Source organism: Ursus americanus, chromosome 10 (assembly GCF_024610735.1).
Source record: "Ursus americanus isolate L20-20 chromosome 10, mUrsAme1.1.p, whole genome shotgun sequence".
Lineage (NCBI taxonomy): Eukaryota > Metazoa > Chordata > Mammalia > Carnivora > Ursidae > Ursus > Ursus americanus.
The window spans coordinates 64,124,909-64,147,330 of record NC_142136.1 but is presented as its reverse complement, the minus strand read 5'-3'; the positions used below and the strand labels follow the sequence as shown (position 1 = coordinate 64,147,330).

The following is a 22,422-nucleotide window of genomic DNA, read 5'->3' as shown; positions in this document are numbered from 1 at the left end:
TGACCAGCTGGAATTTATTCTGCAGATGCAAGGTTGGCTCAACATATAAAAAGTTATTCTACATAGTAAATCATATTAATAGAATAAAGGACAGAAACCACATGATCAAAACTAAGGGGGCGCCTGGGTGGCTCAGTCGTTAAGCATCTGCCTTCGGCTCAGGGCGTGATCCCGGAGTTCTGGGATCGAGCCCCATATCAGGCTCCTCCGCTGTGAGCCTGCTTCTTCCTCTCCCACTCCCCCTGCTTGTGTCCCTCCCTCACTGGCTGTCTCTCTCTCCGTCAAATAAATAAATAAAATCTTTAAAAACAAACAAACAAACAAAAAAACTAAGGATGTACTGTATGGTGACTAATGTAACATAAAAAATTAAAAAGAAAAAAAGAAAAAACCACATGATCATTTCAATAGACACAGACAAAACATTTGTCAAAATCCAACACTCTTTCATTATAGTAATATTCAACGTACAAAAATCAGTTGCATTCCTATACATGAGTGATAAACAATTTGAAAATGAAATTAAGAAAACAACTTCATTTACAAGAGCATACTTAGATATAAATTTAACAACACTTAAGTATAAATTTAACAAAATAATACATGTATATTGAAAAATTCAAAACATTGTTTAAAAACAATTAAAGATTTAAATAAATGGAAAGATATTAATGGATTAGAAGGCTTGATATTATTAAGATGGCAAGATTCCCCAAATTGATTTATTGATTTATAACAGCAATGCAATACCTACCAAACTCCTCATGGCGGCGGTGGCTTCTTCTTCTTCTCCTCCCCCTCCCCCTCCCCCTCCCCCTCTCCTCCTCCTCCTCCTCCTCCTCCTCCTCCTCCTCCTCCTCCTCCTCCTCCTTCTTCTTCTTCTTCTTCTTCTTCCTTTTTCACAACAACTTTTTTAGAGCAGTTTTAGGTTCACAGCCAAACTGAGAGGAAGGTACATAGATTTTTCCATACATTCCCTGCCCTCCACATGCATAGCCTCCCCCACTTTCAACATCCCTCACCAGAGTAGTACACTTGTTACAACTGATGAAACTATAATGACACATCACAACTGCTCCAAATGCATAGTTGACATTATAGTGCAGTCTTGGTATTATACATCCTATGGCTTGGACAAATGGATAATAATACATATGTACTATTACAATATCATACAGAGTATTTCCTCTGCCCTAAAAATCCTCTATTCTCTACCTGTTCGTGCCTTCCCATCTCTACCCCGTAACACTGAGCTTTTTACTCTCTCGATTGTTTTGCCTTTTCCGGAACGTCATATGGATGGAATAATACAGTATGTAACCTTTTCAGATTGGCTACTTTCACTTAGTAATATGCATTTAAAGTTCCTCCAAGTCTTTTCATGGCTTGACAGCTCATTTCTTTTTAGCACTGAATATCGCTCTGTCTAAATGTACCATAGTTTATTTATCCCTTCATCTACTGAAGGATATTTTTTGGTTGCTTCCAGGTTTTGGCAATTATTAAAAAGCTACTATGAACATCCATGTGCAAATTTTTGTATAGATGTAAGTTTTCAACAATTGCTGGATTGTATGATAGGAGAATGTTTAGTTTGTAAGAAACTGACAAACTGTCTTCCAAAATGGCTGTACCATTTTGCATTCACACCAGCAATGATTTAGGGTCCGTGTCGCTCCACATATTTGCCAGCATTTGGTGCTGTCAATGTTCCATTTTATGGCCACTTTAATGGATGCTTAGTGATATTTCACTGTTGTTTTAATTCGTATTTCCCTGATGACATAGAAACGAAGTCGGGCCTCCTTTCCTATGTTTATTCATCATCTGTGTATCTTCTTTGGTAAGGTGTCTGTTAAGGTTTGTGGCTCACTTTTTAATTGCGTTATTTTTGTTTATTGTTGAGTTTTAAGAGTTCTTTGCATATTTTGAGTGACAGTCCTTTAGCAGATGTGTCTTTTGCAAATATTTTCTCCCAGTTTTTGCTTCTCTTCTCATTCTTGTAACACTGTCTTTCACAAAGCAGTTTTTAAGTTTAATGAAGTCCAGTTTACCAATTATTTATTTCATGCCTTCGGTGTTGTATTTAGAAAGTCATTACCATACCCAAGGTCGTGTAGGTTTTCTCCTATGTTATCTTTTAGGACCTGTTGGCTTCCTTGCAGAAAGTGACAAGATGATCCTAAAATGTACTTGAAAGTTCAAGCTACCCAGAATAGCCAAATCGACCTTGAAAAATAAAAAAAAAGTTGTAGGATTCATGCTTCCCAACTTTAAGACTTATAACAAAGAATAATCGAGGCTATGTGGTACTGACATAATGATAGATATATAGAGTAATGGAATATAATTGATAGTCCAGAAATAAGTTCATACATTTACAGTCAATTGATTTTCAACAAGGATGCCAAGACAATTCAATGGGGAAAAAAATAAAATTGGATCCCTACTTCACATGAATTCATAGACCTCATTGGAAAAGCAACTACAACTAGAAAACCTTAAAAGAAAACTTTGGAGTAAATCTTCACGACCTTGGATTAGGCGATTGCTTTCTAGACATGGAAAGCACAGGTGACAATAATAAACAGATAGATAACTGAAGACTACATCAAAACTCAAACATTTGGAGCTGCAAACGATACCATCAAGAAAGTAAAAAGACAGCCTACAGAATGGCAGAAGGTATTATCAAATCACACGTCTGATAAGGAACTTGTATTCAGAATGTACAAATAACCCTTACAACTCAAAAATTAAAAGACAGGTATGCCACTTAAAAAATTGAGGTATAATTCACACATTATACAATGCAACATTTTTCAGTAAAAGTATAGGCTTGTGCAAGCATAACTACAATCCAATTTTAAAGTATTTTCATTACCCTGAAAAGAAACCCTGTACCCATCAGCAGTCCCTCCCCATCCCCCATGCCACTCCAGGCCATGCCGAGCACAGCACTGGTCCTGGAAGACACTCAGCTCTGGTTTGTGGTTGAATAGCCAGTGAGGGAAAGAGCAAAGGCATGAACAAACACTGCTAATGAGTGCTGAGATGCAAACTCACAATATAAGAATACTGTATAAGAAACTCAAAGTTCAGTCTTGTTTGCCCTCAGGTGGTTGCCAGGTGTCCTGTATACTTGTTTTCTGTCCAGACTGGATATAGAAGAAGAAAGAGGGAAGAATCAAATACACCTCTTAGGTTTCTGGTTATGAGCCCATTGGTAGAAGGTGGTACACACACTTAGCCTGCAGACCTGTCTAGAGAAGATCTGTGGGTTTAGCTGTGATGGGTTGAGGAACGCTCCTCTACCCAGGAAATTCAGGGGGAGAGTCTGGGAGGCAGCTGTGACTCTGGGTTGGAGCTCCCAGGATATGGCTGGGTGGGAATGATGATGCTTTGGGAGTCATGGGCCTGCTCAGAAGGGGTTAAACCATGGGAGGATGAGCACAAGCAGAGAGAGGAGCAAAGAGGACACCAAAGTGTCAGATGCCCATGGAGGGACCTGAGCGAGAGCAGCCTGACAAGAGTTTCAAGGAGAGAACAGTCAACAGAGCCAAGAACTGAAGTGAGGTCCAGTAAGACAGAAACGGGTCACGACGTAGGCATTGCAGGGAAGTGGTTGGGTCAAAAGGCATGTTTCTGAGATTTGGGTTGTAGGTGGAGCGTGTGGAAATGGAAACTCTACCTGTAGCTTAGTCTCAGGTAATCTAAGTGCCAACAGGACAGGGACCTGGTGATGCTTCTTGGAAGTGTAGGGTCCGTTGATAATTTATTTCAAAGTGCTGTAGGATCTTGAATATATTTATACACCAGAACCGATAGAGACAGCAGAAAGGAAGTGATTTGGTAAGAGAGGAAACCATTGTAGCAGGAGACTAAAGATAGGGGAGGAGAGAGGACTGGGAGTCCAGATGGAAGGAGGACACTCCCCCAGGGAGGGCCAAATCTTCGTGGGACACCAGGGCGAAGAGGGGAGAATGGAAAGGTGTGCGTGAGCTTGAGGCAGCCGCAGAAAACTGAGGCGATCTCCTCTGAGGGTCTCCTCCTCTTCTGTGAGGCGCAAGTGAGGTCACGTGCTGGAGGGAGGGGGAGAGGCGGGCAGGAGGAATCGGGACTTTCTTGGAGGAGGGAGAAGGAACTGTCCGGAGGAAGAGGGCCCCTGAGTGACTCTGGGAGAGCGGCCCACCGCGGGGGGCTCTGACTCTGCAGCGCCATCTTGTGGGCGTTGCTCCAGCAGCCCCCAGGTGCGCCGGGCTAGGAGGGCGGGACGCGGGAAGAGGGGTAAGGACGCTGATGTGAGAGCGGCTGAGGTGCTGAGTTGTGGTGGAGGGAGGGCCCCGGGGCAGCCAGCCTTGCTGGGAGAACAGCCCGAGGAAGGAAGAGGGGGAGGGAGAGAACTGGAAAAACAGCGTTTGCGGCCAGCGAGTGGGATGATGGAGTGCGGGGTGTCTGCGAGGGCAGCCCGGTGATGACAAGGCCTGGGCGCGGCTGGCGCGGCTGAATTTGCCGAGCCAGCAGGGGTGTAGGAAGCAGAGCGGGGCATTCCAGGACACCAGAGGGGGCGGCCTCCACCTCGGAGACCTTCCCCGAAGTCAGCCGAAGTAGTGTCCGGTGTGTCAGAAGTCAGCCCCTGCCCGCGGGGACCGTGGGATAGAGCGAGGGGGAGGGCTATGGAGGGGGCGGGACGGGGCGCCGGAGGGGGTGCGGAGCCGGGCTGCAGCGCCCACCTGCCTTAGAGCCTGGCTTCCAGAATGTGAGCCCCGCACACACCTCTGTGAGAGGGAAAGGATGCTCAGGGAGCCCCGCTGTTCAATCTGAAGAGGTCATGAAACAGTACACTTTAGGCTTACAACTTTTAAACTCAGCTGTGTGCGTTTTATACCCATGATATGCCTGGTAAGGGTGTTGTGCCCAAATAAAATCATTGGTCCCCTCACGAAATAGTCCAGTCAGCTGCCGGGCAACTTTTTCTTACCTGGGCTTCTTGCCCTTTGCCCTCGTGACGATTCAAATCCTTCTGCCACGAGTTGCTGTTTGATGGAGGTGAACCCTCTGCATGGTGAGTTCCAGTGGCACGTGGGTTCCCCTCCATGGAGAGATGTAGCTTCTGTATGCTGCACTTGCCGGGGACTCCCAGCTCCCAGATTGGATCTTGCTGAAGAGCACTGCCCTGCCCAAGGTCACACCTTCCAGGGGCAGCCCCCATCTACTGATGGGTCTTTTGGGGGAGTATAAAGCCCCAGGCACCTTCCCCTCAATGTGGGGCAATTCTGAAGGATCTACCCAGCTCCAGAGCTCTCTGGAGGGTAGCTTGAGGTCTTTGTTGTGACTGCATCTCAGTTCAACGTCTTTCTCTGCCCCCTTCTGCGGGCTTCGCTCCCCCGTCAGGCGTCAATCCCCAACGCACTCCCCCATGAACTTTCTGCATGCAAGTCTCCAGCTCAGAGTTTGTTTCTACTGCAGTTGTCAGATTTAGCCAGTAAAGCTGCAGGATGCCCAGGTAAGTTTGAATTTCAGAAGAACAACGAATAATTTTCTAGTATATTCGGCATATCTTATATGGCACTACTGCTTCTCAGAGAGCCCCACCTGGGTTATGAAGTGAACATTCATGGCCGTCCTGGGTTATGGAGGAGGAACTCAGTGGTTTCTATGGCCATGAAGGGGCACAACATTACTAAAGGTGTGAGAGCCGGGGACATTTCAAGGTCAATGAGACACCACATCTGGAGAATGGGTGGAAAATAGGCATTGCTAGTGGAGCTGAACTATTTTCAGGAGTGGAGGTGAAGCTGAACAATTCTTCTAGAAGAGCCGCCCCACTGCCTATGTGTTTTGGGAGATGTGAAGGACAGAAGGGAAACGGTAGCCATTTTTGTAGCATATGTAGCCTCAGATGCGGCTGCCCACAGGGCACATGGAACCAGACTGAGCCATGCAAGGCCAGGGGCACGTACCACCTTGACAGTCACCAGGGGAGACACTCTGCCTCCTTTCTGCAGGACAGTGGGGAAGCCAGCTCTTACTGGAAGGAAAGAGTCTCAGAGCCAGATCACACCACCCGCCTCCTCTCAAAGCAGAGATAGCCCCAGTTCAAGAATGAAGACATTTCCATGATACAGACTGAGTTTTAGATGCCAACATTGAACTATTTTAGTAACCAAGAATGATGGAAACTAATGGGATGTGGTCAAATTTGTGTGATGAGGGCACCTGGCCCTGAGTTAGAAAGGAGAGTTCAACATGGACTTTATCAAGGGCCAGTTATTGGGAAGAATAAAACGATTTCATGCTTATATCCAATGAGTTATACCCCCAAAAATCAGTTACAATTGTTATCACACCAAAGGGCTTTTAGTGTGAGAAACGAAGTTTTCTAGTATACTGAGCAAAGACATCTGTTATTCACTCTTACTGGAGAAAGAGGAGAGAGGTTTGCAGCTTAGGGAAAAGACCATAGGCCCTCCTCCTGGGCTCTCAGCCTCTTCCCACTGCACTGTACTCCCTGGGGGAGTCCTTTGCGCCCAGAAATGCATCCAGGTCTTCCGAAAGAGCTTACCTCACTCACTCCTATGACTTCTCCAAGCTCTTCTTCCTACCCCTCTACCCAAGCCTGCAAGTCACAGTGCTGTGGTGCAGCCAGTGGGGCTATCTTGGGGAACATGGATGACCTGCTTGATTCATGGCCCTGTTTACTTGTCTGGATCCTCCCCGACCACTTAGAAGCACCCGAAGCAGCTGCCTGTGGACTTCTCCAGAGTCACTCCTCTTCTGAAGTATAAAGGATCTCCTACCTCTGCTCCCTATCGTGGTCAATAACCCCACTTCCTCTTTTAAGTTGCATTTTCTAATGGCTATTGATGTTGATCATTTTTTATGTGCTTATTAGCATTTATGTATCTTCTCTGGAGACATCTCTATTCCGATTTTGTTGGACCTACTTTTCCATTAGGTTACATGTCTTTATTTTTGCGTCGTACGAGTTATGTAGATATTCTGGATGCAATTTTCTTATCAGATATATGATTTGCTAATTTTCCTATCAGATATATGATTTGCAAATATGTGGCCTTTGTGACTGGTTTCTTTCAAGATACATCCGTGTTGCTTTGTGAATGGTAGTTGTTCCTTCTTACTACTGAGTAATATCCAATGATATGGATGTACATGGTCTATTTATCCATTTACTACTTGATGCACAATTGGGTTTTTTTCTAGTTCTTAGTTTTGATTTAAAAAAAAAAGCTGCTACAAATATCAGTGGACAAAACTTTCTGTGGCTATTTATTCTTACTTTTCTTGGGTCAATTTTTACTTTTTGACTTTTGAACCTCAGGGTGGCTGTGAGCCTAGCTGAAAATCAGAAGTCCTGGTATAACAGGAGAAGAAAATGGATGCATGGGACAGCTAGCAGACCACAGTAATAACCCAAACATAAAACCCTGTCTTTTGTTGTACGGGTCATGGTTCAACCAGGGAAGCAGAATCAATAGGACACACACACGTGTGTGCTCACACACACACCTCTAGAGATTTATCATGAGGAATTGGCTGGCAAAGCACATCAGAAATCCAGAGAGCAGACCTGTAGAGGGGAATTTCAGAAGCAGGCCGGACCCACAGGCATGGGTGCAAGCCATGGTCCAGGGAAGGCCTAACCCTCCATTTAAGGACTTCCAACTGAGTAAGTTAGGCCAGCTCAGGATAATGTCCCTAACCTCAAGTCAACTGATCAGGGGCTTTAATTACATCTGTAAAATCCCTTTACACCAGCGCCCAAATTAGTGTTTGAGCAAATAACTGGGAGAAGGTGTAGGTATGCTACAAAATGGCTACCACTTCCCTTCTGTCCTTCACATCTCCCAAAAGAATGTCTCTCATAGCCCACCCTGTCTGAAAACATACTGGAAAGAAAATTCTAGGGTATGTAGTTCAGTACCATAGTTCACCACAAAGCTTTCACACCTGGGTTGCAAAAAAAGTCTCTAACTGGTCTAGCTCAGGTCATATGACCACCCCAAGACCAATCTTGGCCCCCAGAGAAAGGGGTAGAGTGATGGAGCCTGGATGTCACCGCCATCTCTTGACTAGGAGGGTGTGAATCTGTGATGGATAGCTCCACAGTACCACATGATTTGTGATCATGGGGGTTGGTGGTGGGGGCGGGGGGGTTAGTTACCCAAAGGAATTGAGGGTGTTGAGAAACCAACGCAACCCACATCTACCCATAGGACTGAGCATTGTGCCTAGTACTCAGAAGGCATCCAGTGGGTGCACCTGAAAACTTAAGTAAGGACAAAAGGGAAACACACAGGTGTCATGAACTCTACGGCTTGGCCGGTCACTGCCTTTGGCTGGGCTTGGCTGAGACCCACGAGAAGGGCAAATCTGTTAGTCCCTGTGACTGCTGCGCAGGTCCTTGTTCCTGCACATCAAGATTGGCTTCTCAGCATGTTAGTGCCTTTCCAATTTTCTGAAACAGTTGTTATTTTCCAAGATATATGTTCCACATCTCTGCAGCAGCCCTGCTGCTTGTTCACCCTCGGTTTTCTCTGGAAGTCTCTGGCAAGCACCATCTGGCTTCAGGGAGGGAACTGATGGTGGGTCCTGCGTTGCTCCACTGCCTCCTCCTCGGGGCGCTTTAACTTCTCCCTCGGGCCCCCAAGGAGAGGACCCCGCACGTCTGTGAGTCCCATTCCGCCAAAGCCGCAAGTTTGTCCCTTCACTCCCTGCGGCATCACCCTGTTGCTAAATCTGGGCCAGCGGAAATGGTGCTTAGCTGCCTGGCCCGTGAACTCATCAAAGTTTCATGATCCTTTTCATGGAGCCGTTGCAGCAGGGAGAAGAGCTGTCACTGTGTATACATCCTGGTCTCATCCTCGACTTTGTTGTAACCCCCCCACTAGGAGAAGCATGTCCTACTGCCATGTGCACGTGGCCTCGGCACCCAGGACAGCAGCCTGATTCTAAAGGGCATCAGGCAAGTGTTGGCTGATGAATAATGAGTAAGGGGGGAAATGAGTCAAGGAGATCAGGGGAGCTGCTCTCCCCCTCCTCTTAAGCACAGGTAATCACTGAGCTGAAGGTAGAAACTGTAAAAGGGTATCCTAGTACCTAGTGCCCCGGCGGGGATGGGGCGGGCGTCTGGCAGACCTGCACCTCGTACATCTCCCCTGTCCTCTTTGCTTCCGGTGCACTCATTCAAGTTCGTAATGGCGCACAAGACGGACCTGTCATGCTGCCTGTCTCTCCTACTAGACTGTGAACTCCATACAAAGGATGGGACCTGGGCCGGTCTTCCTCACCTGGCACTCAGCAGGCCCTCAATGTGTGTGGAATGCATGACTGTGTCCTTCATGGTATCTGGTGAGCATATTTGATTCAAAATACCAGAGCTTTTGAGGAAGACAAATGATCTCTGCTATGATCTCTTTCCGTTTAAATTCTAGTTCTGATTTCCCCCTAGACTTTAAGTAGGTGGCGTTTATTGAGTCCTTGCTGGGTGGCAGGCATTACACGCCACTCTTCACCTGTATACTTCAAAAAAATCCTCACACCATCTCTGTGAAGTAGGCACCGTGCTATGGCTCGTGTTAAAATGAAGGAAACAAAAGCACCGTGAACTTCAGTACTTCCCCAAGGTCACGCCATTGATAAGTGGTAGAGCCCCCTAATAATGAAAGATACCTGCCCCATCCCTTGTGTCCAGACGAACAAAGCAGTGAATTGACTAAGCTCAGGCCTTGGAAGATGGGACAGAGCCCAGAGCTGAGCTAATACTTGTTAAAATCCATCACCTTGTTATGTTACTCTCTATATAAGTTACCCAAGCAACATTCTTTTTTTTTTAATGTTTTTTTATTATGTTAGTCACCATACAGTACATCCCTGGTTTCTGATGTAAAGTTCGATGATTCATTAGTTGCATATAACACCCAGTGCACCATGCAATATGTGCCCTCCTTACTACCCATCACCAGTCTATCCCATTCCCCCACCATCCTTCCCTCTAAGCCCTCAGTTTGTTTCTCATAGTCCATAGTCTCTCATGCTTCATTCTTAAACTCCCCTCAGCTTCAAAAAATCTTCCCTATATACTTGCCAAACAGCCCAGCAATCCTACTCTTAGGTATTTACCCCCAAATAAGTGAAAACATATGTTTTCACGAAGACTTGTAAACAAATGTTCATAGCAGCTAAAAACTGGAAACAACAGAAATGTTCATCTACTGGTGAATGTACATACAAATTGCAGAGCACCCATATAAGGGATACCGGTCTGCAGTAAAAGGGAATGAAATGCTGGTACAGAGAGCAATGTGGATGCATCTCAAAGGCATTGTGCTAGATGAAATAAACCAGACACAAAACACTATAGACAGTGTATGATTCCATTTAAATGACATCCTAGGAAAGGTAAAACTGTAAGGACAGAAAACAGATTGATGGTTGTGGGGGGCTGGGGTATAGGCTGTGGGCGTGCCAGGGGACACAGGGAACTTTTGGGGGGGAAGGAGTGGAAACGTGATTGTGGTTCATACCCAGCTGTATCTGTCACCCAGCTGTACACTGAAGAGGAGGTATTTACGTGACGCCTTCGTAATCCTGATTTTTAAAAAAGCAACCTTTTCTTCTTTATGCCAATGAATAAACTTGTTAAAAATCCCTTTCCTTCTAAATTCAAGCAATAGCATCATTCTTAGATATACATCATTTTAAAATAACAATAGGAGAACCCAACTTGAAATGTGGGTGCTAAAGCCATCCCACTGGGCAAGCAAAGCAAATTGACCCATATTCCACCAGGGCAGGAGCAGCTCCTGCTGCCCAAAGGGCCCGGGGTGGCTGGGGAAAGCACTTAATCCGGGAGCCTGTTTCTGCAGCTTTGTGTTAATCAGATTCCAAATGACCGCATTGACCTCTGTTCTCCTTCTGGTGGAATCTCCCACGTTGGGGGGAAACCTGTTTAGTTTTAGTGAGTGTCACAGGGTACAAGCTAAACTGTATTCACCCCAGGATTCAGACGCGCCTGAGAAAAACACAAGGGAGGATAAAGAATTGATGCGGGATGGCGGGTCAGGGCCGGGAGCTAAGCGACTGGACAGAAAGTGTGCTGTCCCTGCTGAGCCCCACCCCCAAACCTCAGCCCCCCTGCTCCGGCCCGGTGCCATGGCCCCAGGCAATGGAGGCAGCAACACAAATAAATAGGAGAGCTGTTTCATTAAAATCTCCGTAAGACGTGGGGAGCTCTGGGCGCAGTCTTCTGTGACCTCTGCAACAGAGGAGGCCACGTGTTAAAGACAAGATTGCCCCTGAGGCCAGTCTCCAGAGCGGGACAGGGACAGGGCAGCCCGGGGTCAGCCGGGGCAGCCTCCAGCTGGAGGGCGAAGTCAGGCCTCTGCAGCACCAGCAGCTTGGCGGCTCAGAGGCCGAAAGGTGCCACGGGGGACCTGGGGCAGCAGGAAGCTGGTGCCCACTGTGAGACAGCAAGTCTACCCTGGGGCCTCGGGGTCGCATCACGAGCTGGGGGGAAACTGAGGCAGGCTGGAGTTCCTACACAGAGGGTAGGTAGGTCCAGAATTGTGGCTTTTTTAAAAAAAAAAAGCTTTCTTACTATGATCATCACTATTATACTTGCTATTATAATTGTCCATTATCCTTCCTCATGTCCTCCAGCTGGTGGGGAGCTGGGGGTAGCGCAGGCCACGGACACTATTAAGAAACTAGATTCTGTGCTGCATAGCATGGTTGTGCGAGCACATTCCTCCTCTCGTCTTCTCAAATTCCCACCTGCATTTTGTATAAATCTCCTTAAAGGTTCCGCCTCCGCATGCATTTCCCGGGAGCTCTGGTGCATAGCAACTGAATTAGCATCCAGGCCTGCTTAATTAATAAAATGAGCCTGGGTGCATCTGCAGTCCTTCCAAGCAATTACGGCTCTTCTCCCATTCCTACGTGGAATTCAGCCTGTTAGCACAAAAAAACCCCACAGTGCGCCAAATGATTATTTTGCCTTAAAAAAAATTCTTTCAAATACAACTTACTTTGACTGAGGCCTTTTAGTAATTCCTTCTTCTCAATTATACTTGCTTTGCTTGGTATCTGAGAAAGCCCAGGCTTAGCACAAGACAGAAGCCCCATATTTTTGTCGAATGGGTTGTGACCTCCGGTCTGTTGCGTAATCTCTCCCTGAGCATTAATTTTGCCATCTCTTAATGAAGATAATAATACCACTCCTGTAGCATCGAGGGGAGGTTTGGAGACACTCCGTGTGAACCATGCAGAGCGTAACAGCCAGAAAGTATACTTAGCATTTTATACTGCACACAAAACGCTGGGAAGGAATTGAGACCCGTCCTTTAGTCCCGGATCTGCCGCTAACTTGTCAGCTGACCTTTAGGAAACCCTCTAATTCTCTACCTTTCTGTTGAGACACTAATACAGACACCCACGGGATTTTTCCAGCATTAAATGAGATGTTATAGATAAAAGCAGGTTCAAAAGTAGGAACCGTTCATTCCATTTTTGGAGCTTTGGGATCATTCTGCTTCCTTCAGAGTTAATCAAACTTTTCTTGTCCTGGGAACTAACCCCTCCTTGGCTGTTGAATTGATCTCTGTTTCCATAAAAGCCCACGTTGTCGAGTTCAGACACAGCTCATTTGTGGCGAGCTTAACCGTACGGTCATCTCCACTCTGCTTCAGGTCAGCGGGAGCATTCCCAGCCTAGGTGGGGTCTCACAGCACTTCTGAGAAAAACAAACATGTCCATGTGTCCATAAATAAACACTGTTGTCCTCTTTTTCTTTTCCTAGGAACTGCTGTTCAAATTCCCTTTCCTCAAGCCATTGGGAATGGCACTGTGTTTGTTTGTTTGTTTGTTTCACTCATCCACTCTCATTGGAGGTGGTTTTCCCTCTCCCCATCTTTTGGAGCTGTCACCCTTTGTAGATCATTCTTATTAAGCATTAACTTGGTGAATGGATGAACGTCACTTGGGAACAGCTCTAGAATATTGCAAAACATAAAGCAGTCGGTGCAAACATCTGCAAAACTTGGCAATCTACTGTGATTTCAATGAGCTCAGGGCCAAGTCCTTGACAGGCCTTGAGGTCCTCAGAGAATGCAGCACAGGGAAGATTTATTTGGGGAAAGGGCGAGAAATGTCACTTTGCGCTTCAGGTATGAGGTAGAATCGGTCAGCATTTGCAAGCATGAGTCACTGTCTCATCTTACCCTTCACAGATGTCGTCTAATTGCCCTCACCCTGATTCCAACAAGTCCCTGTGGCGCTTTGAAAGAAGCTTAACATCCAGGACCATCCCTTGAGGGGTTTGGGGAACAGGCTCCCTCTGGGCTAGCCCCTGCTCTCCGGGTTCCACTGACCGCCCTGCCTTTCCCACCACCTCCGGTCCCAGCGGCCTGACAGAGACTGCAAGCCCCTGTCCACAGTCACCTCCTCCTGAAACCGCCCAGCGCTCTGGGTTCCAGCTCTGGTGCCCCCTCCAAGTCCGACTCCCCAGCCAGTAGCCAGTGGGGCCTCCTGTGCCCAGTGATGAGCAGCAGAGTTGAAGCAGGCAGGATGGCATGGCTTTCCTTTCTCAGTCACCATACATGGATTACGTACATGTTTCCAGAATGTGGCTTTCGCTCTCACATCCTCACCTAGGGCAGGGAGAGAGATCAGGCCCTATTTTTAGCAATCGATTCTGAATAATTCTAGGGTTTGGGACACAAAGCGATGCTATTTGGGTTCAAGAAGGGAATGCTGGGATTTGGATCTTTCTTTTTTTCCCCTGGTCTTATAAGGACAAAATTTCATGGTTCGAAGGTTGTTTCCCTCGAGATGTTATGATCAATGATAAAACATTACCCCAAGTTTTAGAGCCAAGGACAGTTTTTGGTCCCTTATAAAATCCGGTACCTATAAAATCCAGTATGCATTGAACGACTGATTTGGCCACCACAGTGGAGCCATGACTTTCATGGGCCCTGGGCACTTTGCTTTCGTGAGCTCTTACCTCATGTAAGTCAGTCAGTAAGCAAGCAAGTAAGCAAATAAACAAAAAGTAAACAAATAAGTAAATAAATAGATAAATAAATAAATAATTTTAAATGTCTATGTTGGCATAAGATAAGTATAATCTAGGCTGAGTTCATTACTATTATTCATTTTTTATCTGATTTAAAAGAAAAGGAAAAACATTTTCAGGACCCCAGGCACTTGCCCTGCTGTGCCTAATGGAGAAGTCAGTCCTGTATCGAGGCTCCTCAAGGTTGCTCACAGGGGTCATAGTGTCTTTGGACCTGGCCTGGAGCCCAGAAGATTCCCAGTGCCTGCACTGTGGCACAGAGCTGGTTTGAGTTGTTTTTCTATTCCTCGCTCTCCCTCCTCCTCGCACACAAATCGGGCATTTCCTGAGGCTAGGGATCTCGTCTTATCTTTGAATCCCACCCTCACATCGGCCTGCTTTAGACATTCAGTGCAAGTTTGTGGAATGAAGTTCAATGTCTCAGATACATTTCACAGTCACCTCACAAAGGAGGAGGCTTAAAAAGTCAGTCAGTCACTGACACTAACTGGAGGCCAGTGTGCATGGTGCTGTGGAGAAAATCCAAGAGATAAACGATGGTGTTGCTTCTCCAATTGCTCGCAACAGAATGGTGGAGACACATCAGAGAAACAACTGTCTGGTCAAGACGTGTGGCACCCTGGTTAGGAGCATGGACTCAGAGCCCTTCAGTTTGACCTTGACTCCCATCATCCCACCTATCAGCTCCATAGCCTTGGACGAGTTCTTCAACCTTTGTAAAGTTTTCTCACTTTTGATTTGGGATAATAATAATAATAATAATAACAATAATAATAATAGCAACCTCATTAAAAGAGGTGAAGCATGTGAAGACATTAGGATATCCCATGGCCTGGAACATAGAGTATTCAATACAGTAGCTCTTCTTAGTAGTAATGGTCTTGTCCCCTATCAGGGTTGAATTATCATCTATATCTTACTGGTTCCATCCTTAGTTCCAGAAATTTCTGCCAATCAACTCAAACAGTGCATATTCACACCTGAACTCCTTTTCTTACATCAAAACACATGTTTGGTGTCCTTGCCTCCCATACTGTAAGCTCTTTGAGGGCAGGCCTGTCTGTGGCTTTGATCTTTGTTTTTTTCCAGAGCCTAGTCAACTCTTTTTTGCTTTGTTTTGTTTTTGTGTTTTTCAAATTTTTATTTAAATTCTAGTTAGTTAACATACAGTGCAATATTGGCTTCTGCAGTAGAATTCAGTGATTCATCACTTATATACAACACCCAGTGCTCATCACAATGCCCATCTCCCATCTAGCCCATCCCCCACCCACCTCCCTCCACCAACCCTCAGTTCGCTCTCTATCCTTAAGAGTCCCTTACGGTTTGCTACTAGTCAATTCTCTTTATTGTGAAGGGGAGGGTGCATGGTGAGATAGTTGCCTAGTGACGTTCCTAAGTGATTGTAGCCTAGAGATGTGTGCTTGATTTACCCGGAGAAGTGTCGGGGAGCTGGGGCTCGTGGGGGATCTGGTTAGCCCAAATTTCTATGGCTTTGAAGCTTTTCCATCAAGCTATATTATATCCACCCCTTTGTTTGTCTCAGTGCTGGGAGACTTACCCTTAGAGAGACAGGTACAGGGTTGGAGGAACAGAAATAAATCTGGAAGCAACCGTTTTGCAGAACACATTGGAGCCACACAGAGCCAGTAGATGAAAGACTGTTCTTAAAGTGAACTTGGAACTTTGTCTAGGCAGAAATTAAAAAAGAAGAATGCCTTGATGTGGTAGAATAACATCTTTGATACTTTAGCAGAGATATTAACTGATTTTTAAAATCTCTCTCCTGGTAATCCTCCTCCTTCCCTCGTGTCCCCTCATTCTGCAGTGCCTGAGGGCCAGGTAGATGGCACAGCCACAAGGTGCAGAAGGCACCTTTTTGCAACACCCAGAGTGGAGTCCATACAGTGTTGTTCTGGGTAAAGAGACTCTTTCTCAATGTCCGGAGCCCTTGATGTCCTGCAACTGAAAGGGGAGGACATCCCACTTAGGTGGCACCAACCTTGACCTCCAAATGGATCGGTACATCTACAAAAGGGAAAGCGATGGCATCCACGTCATACATATGAAGAGAACCCGGGAGAAGTTTCTGCTCGCAGTTCGAGCCACTGTTGCCCTTGAGAACCTGGCTGATGTTGGTTGTCACATCCTCCAGGAATACCGGCCAGCAGGCTGTGCTGAATTTCGCTGCTGCCACGGGGTCTGCTCCTATTGCTGGAACCCTCACTAACGAGATCCAGCCTTCACGGAGCCAAGATTTCTGGTGCCTTCCTATCCAGGGCTGTCCTCCAGCCTCCCAACACCGGCCCGTAAGGGGCCTCCCACTGCTCTGTATGATACGGACTCTCTGCGCAGTGCAGACATTGCCAGCCCACGCAACATCAAGGGCGCTCGCTCCGCGGGGCTCATGTGCCGGGGAAGTTTAGTGCACGCATGGCACTGTTTCCTTTGAACCCCCGTGGGCGGTCCTGCCTGATGTCTACTTACACAGAGACCCTGAAGAGATGGAGAAGGGGGAGCAGGCTGCTGCCGAGAAGGCCAGGAGCAGGGAGGAATTTCAGGGCGAATGGACTGTTCTAGCTCCCGGCTTGACTGCTACTCAACCCAAGGTCACAGGCTAGTCCAATGGTGCAGGTGTCCCCTGAGCCTGTCCACGACTGCAGCCCGGAGTGTTCAGCCCATCACAAAGCCTGGTCTGCAGCTCTCACTGCTCAGGCCACCGGAAGGGTAGGAACTGTTCAGAGTCTATTCTTCCACAGACTCTTAAACAGAAAATGGAAATAAGGTTGAAATAAAGCACTTTCTTAAAAAAAAAAAAAAAAAAAAGTAGAAGGGAGACCTGCCTCCTACCTTGGGTTTCCAAAGCCTAACCCCATAAGAGTATTGTTTCATGCCTCCAAAGCACACCTGGAGTTACAGGAAATTTCTCTGAGAGAAACTTCGAGAATGAAAAAGGATTTTCCCCTCTAGCTTTTAAAAAAAATGCTCCCCAGGAATGGGAATGGAGTCCCAGAGTGGCTGCCTCAGAGGGTGCCCTGACAGTTTTCCAGGACAGAGTCTTAAAAGTCAAGACTGCAGAGAGAGTGCAGGTGGGCCCAGGCCCCATGGGAGCAGGGGAAGGAACTCATTTCGATGTCTCTCCTCGGTGAAAAGAGCCTTGACTTGAGGGGCTATGTGGACAAGCTCACCTGACACCTCAGACCAGACAGGTGACTCAAGGACTAAACCCCCCCCCCTCCTGCCTCAATATAACCAAGTTCATGGAACATCAACACCACTCTGAGAAAAGTGGGGAGAGGAAATCCAGAACAAATGGAAAACCTGATTCTGACTGTCAGGTGGAACGGGAATTTGAAATAGAAATAAAGTTATGGAAAACATTTAAAAATTTGTATTTCTCAGACCACCGAATTGTGGATGAGACTCATTCTGGCTACAGTAGCAAGGAGCCCGGTCAAAGCTGCCAGCCCCAGCAGAGACGATCCCCCAGGACGGCCAATGGCCTGGACCCAGAGAGGAAGAACAGGATGCTTTGTCTCTCAGGCCAGGGCTGGGTGGATTCGACTTGACTATTGGACTCAGGATTTTGGTGCCTAATGTGGGTTCCACCTGGTGAGGAGCCCCCGTGTGTGGTGAAGAGTGCCGTCCAGCCTGGCTTATTTTGGACTGGGTGTGCTGTCTGGCGGGCAATAGCTAGTCTGGTAAATGCTGAATGAATAAATGAAAGTCTGAACTTCCCTGGAGCCTTCCTGTCCCTTGCTGCTATGGGGAAATAGAATCGCTCCTCTATAGCCAGGCCCTCAGGCCCCAGAGCTGCTATGGATGGTTCTGGCCCCGGGCTACTCAGATGCCACAGAGGACTGGCGAGGTGACTCACCCTCCAGGACTGGGTCAGACAGTGCCTTATTTTGGAAGCCCTTTACCCTCAGCTCTTGCCAGAATGCCCTGTTTTATAATGGCCTGTTGACTTTCTTCCCTCACTAGCCTGTAAATTACTGGAGCATGACAAGTATATCCCCAGCACAATGCCTGGCAAATGTTTGCGGAATTAAATGATAATGTGCTAAAATCACGCCAGATGAGCCTGACGAATCAAGGCCAGGCAATGGCTGCACAGACTGAGCTCAGTATGTCAAGCGGCAGTAAATTGATAATCTCTGATCTGTGCTACTTTTCACAAGGTGGTTACATGGTTAATAACCTCTAGTTCTGAAGTCTTTGAATTTCCAATAGGAAACGTCGATGCCAAGCCAGCCAACCTGGCCGGTGTTCCCAGATACTAAGGACAGAGCAGCAGGCTGAGAGCCCAGGGGTTGGACGATCCCTCTGCCCTACTGTCCACTCAGGTGCACAGAGTGGGAGAGGAGAGAGAGGGGAAGAGAGGAGCCTCTGCTTCTCCTCAGTAGATGCCTGAAGCTAAGAGAAGAATCATGGAGCTCTGCAAACAAAATGCAGCAGAGCAGATGTTACAGATCCCGCTGGGGGGCTGCAACTGCAAGAGGGATCTTGCAGGTCCTAGCGGGTCCATTCCCTAGGGAGTGGGATGATGCACAGGTGCCCCCTGGTGGTCATCCTACGAACTGCAAGGCTCTGAAAGCACGGTGGTCAGAGCACGGAGTGGCCGTCCACCTAGATGGGCAGCATCACCTGTTAGGCAAAGAAAAGAATCAATCTGGGGCAGGGGAGCCCAAGTGCCTTAGTTAAGTGCCTGACATTGTGGGATGTCTTCTTAGTGAGTCTCTGCCCAGTTAGTCTATGTGGATTGATTTTGTGATTACATCTTGAAGTCCAGCTGCCAGGAGCCTTGATAAAATCTTTACATCTACATTAATCAGTGAATCCAGGTAAGCACCATGGAGCATTTGCCAGATGTGTCCAGCAGCTGAAGGCCTCCACTGAGGGGATCAGTGCACCCAGGGTCAACATTAATTGCCAAGTTCAGGAGTCAAAAAAGGCTGAGCAGTGAGAATGGGGGTAGGGAATCGTGTGGCGCTGGCGTGGACATGCCTGGAGAACTTGCTGAGAAGCTGTGGAAGCCAGGTGCTGGGCCACGGGCCTCCATTCCTGAGCTCTCAGCAGCAGGAAGGCCTCCTATCGCCACAGTGGGGGGATAGGGTCCAGACCCAGGCTGCTGCCAGTTGGCTGAAAGAGCCTCAAGACTTTCCCAACGACGCAGGAATTATTTCACAGATTAGGACTTATCCTTAGGGGGAAACTCAAGGTTTTTTTCATCCCCATACACAGATGAATCATCCTATTTATTAATAAGTCTTTTTGCAGCAGGTGGGTAATTGTTATCTTAACATGATGTGTTTAACCAAAGGGGCTGTAGATCCCTAGGCATTGCATGGTTCATAGGTGGACAAGACATGTGGGCAGATGATTTTTCTTACCATAAAACAAATGGATGAAAAATCATAATGACTTCATACATCGAGCCTTGTTCAAGAACCCGGAGCTCCAACCATCATACGGTTAGAACTGTTTCATCACAGAGCTTGTATGCCCGCAGTTCTTTCACTTAAGCCTCTAAAAGTTACCAGAGCAGTTGTTTTCATAGCGTGGCTCAATGTTTCTCTTTGGAAAAGCACGCACTAATTAGCCAAATTAAAGGTTTAAAGCATGAGGTAACTATGTGTTGCTTTTATAATAGACGCATACCCACTGAATGGATGACTAGACTGAGGCTTTTAGGACCTTGCTGTATGCTTCATGATAACCGAAACAGGGAAAGAACAAAGGGAACCTAGCTCTCCTCCACCCGTTCACATCGAGGATGCATGTTTTACCATGTGGGGGCCTTCCTCAGTGCCCCCTTGAATTCATGACTACAGCAAACATACCTTCTTCTGGCTTCTTGGAAAAGGCAGACTTCGAGAAGTGATTCCTGAGAAAAGCAATACCCCCAATGAAAAACTGGTCATAAAACATAAAAGAGAAACTCCCCTGCTCTCACCAGCAGTAATGCGTTTTCTACTGTATCCTGCCTTCTAAAGGCTTCAAACAGTGAAAGAGCCGAATTTGAAACATTTGCCACATTAAGGCAAAACTGAGCTTAGCCAGGATCTTTATGGGTCTTATAAATATTTATACTTAATAACATCTGGGCTGAGCCTTAGTTTCGAAGCTCATGTTCGCTGAACGAGTCTTTCTCTCCTCTTTTTTTCTAAATGAGAAACGAGGTTGGGGAGGACACCTTCAGTTTGGTATTTTACAGTTTTCGTACTGTTTCTCTTAGCATATCTCACGAGAGCCCAGCCAGGGTCTGTGTGTGATTTATTCATTTTACTGCTGATCAAGAAGCACAAAGGGAAGCAGAATGGGAGAAAAGGGGCAAATCGAAGGTGCGAGCTCTCCTAGGACCGGCTCACACAGCTGAGGGTTGCACAATTATCTGCAAATGTCAGGGCCCCAAATCCACTTTTGCCTGAATTATATGATTGACTGTCCCAAAGGCCCCGAATTTCCTCTAAATAATTGCATAATGTTCTTACTTTGTTTTAGCTGACGAGACTTAGTCATGAGAGTAAAACAAATGTGGTTGATCTCTTCAGGTTCTCCAAACGCTTTTCAAGGGGTGATGTATTCCTTTTGGACAGGTCAAAATCAGCCCTGTTTGCATAGCCAGAGAGCGATTAACATCTTTCAAATTCGAAGGACAAAAATGTGTGAATGCAAATGAAGTCAACCTTCCATTTTCTGCACCAAGAGAAGAGAAGCCTGTTCAAAACTCACCGGTATTTGGTTTGGAAATGGGTTTGTGCTTTTCATCAAATTCCGTGCTTTAAAATTTTGTGGATGTTCCCTGCCAGCAAGGCAAGGACTCTTGCTTTGAAGACTGACTTAGAAGGTGCTAGAAAGAGATTTCCTTTCCCATCTCTTCTCTTTGTTTATACCTCAATAAAACCTGGGCAGAAAACAGGGCTTTCTTGTGGGCTGTCTGGAAGGTTTTAGGAAAAGCTGTACTGCCCTTTCAAGTGTCCCCAGAGCAAAAATGGCAACGTAATTTATGTTGCAAGGGGCTTCCCAGCAGCGATGAGATAGAGGAAGCGAGAACTACAAGAGACCTGCATGTCAGGAAAGTAAGGAATGAAAATGTTAGTGTTTCTTGCTGAACGAGGGAGCTGTCAACTCAGAAAAATAATTAAATGGTGAGTGCTGTCCATGAATTTGAAAGATTTGCCTCAGGTAAACCCAAATGCAGATAGTTGATACATGAATACCAGCTGCAGCCACACCACTGAGAGATAACAAGGAAGGCGGTTTTGACTCGGGAAGTGAAATGACTGGCTCAAGGTCACACAGGGATTCGGTTCCGCCAGGGCGCACCCCATCAAGAGTCTCTGACGGCAGCCCTCCGGCACCAGTACTTACAAGCATTGCCTTGAATTCGTTCCACGAACATTTTCCTTGTGTTTCTGCTCACAGATGAGTGTGAGTGCAAAACGTGAACAATTCCACTCTCTGGCGCTGGCCTCTTCTAACGCTAAGCTCCCCCTGGGTGTCACATCAGCTCTTTTGAAAGAAGAGATAAGCCTGTACTCTATTATTAGAAGCAAATGGTTCGAGAAAGCCCTTTCTCCCACCCTCAGCTTGTCATCCAAAATGTGATGGGAAGCGAGGGTGAAACAGAAGATAAATGTCCTACTCCTTGACTTGGAAGTTGGGTTTTGTCCAAAGGTAGAGGAAGCCTTTGGAATGAGATAGCAGGTAGAATTACACCTCATTTTCCTAACGATACAGCCACTATAATAACCTTGGAAAAGTAATCCTCAACATGATACCCATAGGAATATTTCTAATAAGTAATTTGAAATCATATAACATTCCGGCTGTGGTGCAGCGCAAGGGAACCGTGAGGAGATTAGATTTATTTTCTCGTGTTTTTCTAAATGAGGCCGTGAGGCAGGAAGAGGGGCATCGCCCACTTAATGCTAATACTCTGACATTGTGCGACTATGTTCTTAGGCCCACGTCCAAATGGTCCTCAGGCTGTGAGAAACCAAAGCTGAAAGCTGAGAAGCGCCAATCTCGGAGGCTGAGAAAGCTCAGCAGCCTTTTGGAAACTTGAATATACGCAGGATGACCAGGGCATCCTGTGATTTCTAAAGGCAGGGGACTCCGGGAACGTGCTGATGAAAGGAAACCCCAGGGGGAATCGGCAAAAATCGAGCCTTTGAAAGAGAGAGGCAAATTGCAGAAATAAAACAAACGATTTTGCTTAGAGCAGTTAAAAGAAAGCAACTGCTACTCCAATTTTTGAGTTCTGCAGAAACTCATTATGCAAGTTAGAGAAAGGGATATAGGAGAGACTTCCAGCTGAG

The 22,422-nt window shown here is 46.5% G+C and overlaps 1 pseudogene; it reads left to right on the top strand.

Moving 5' to 3' along the window:
* Positions 1-14,666: 14,666 nt before the first annotated feature.
* Positions 14,667-16,800, top strand: LOC123791800 (small ribosomal subunit protein uS2 pseudogene; annotated as a pseudogene).
* Positions 16,801-22,422: the final 5,622 nt, after the last annotated feature.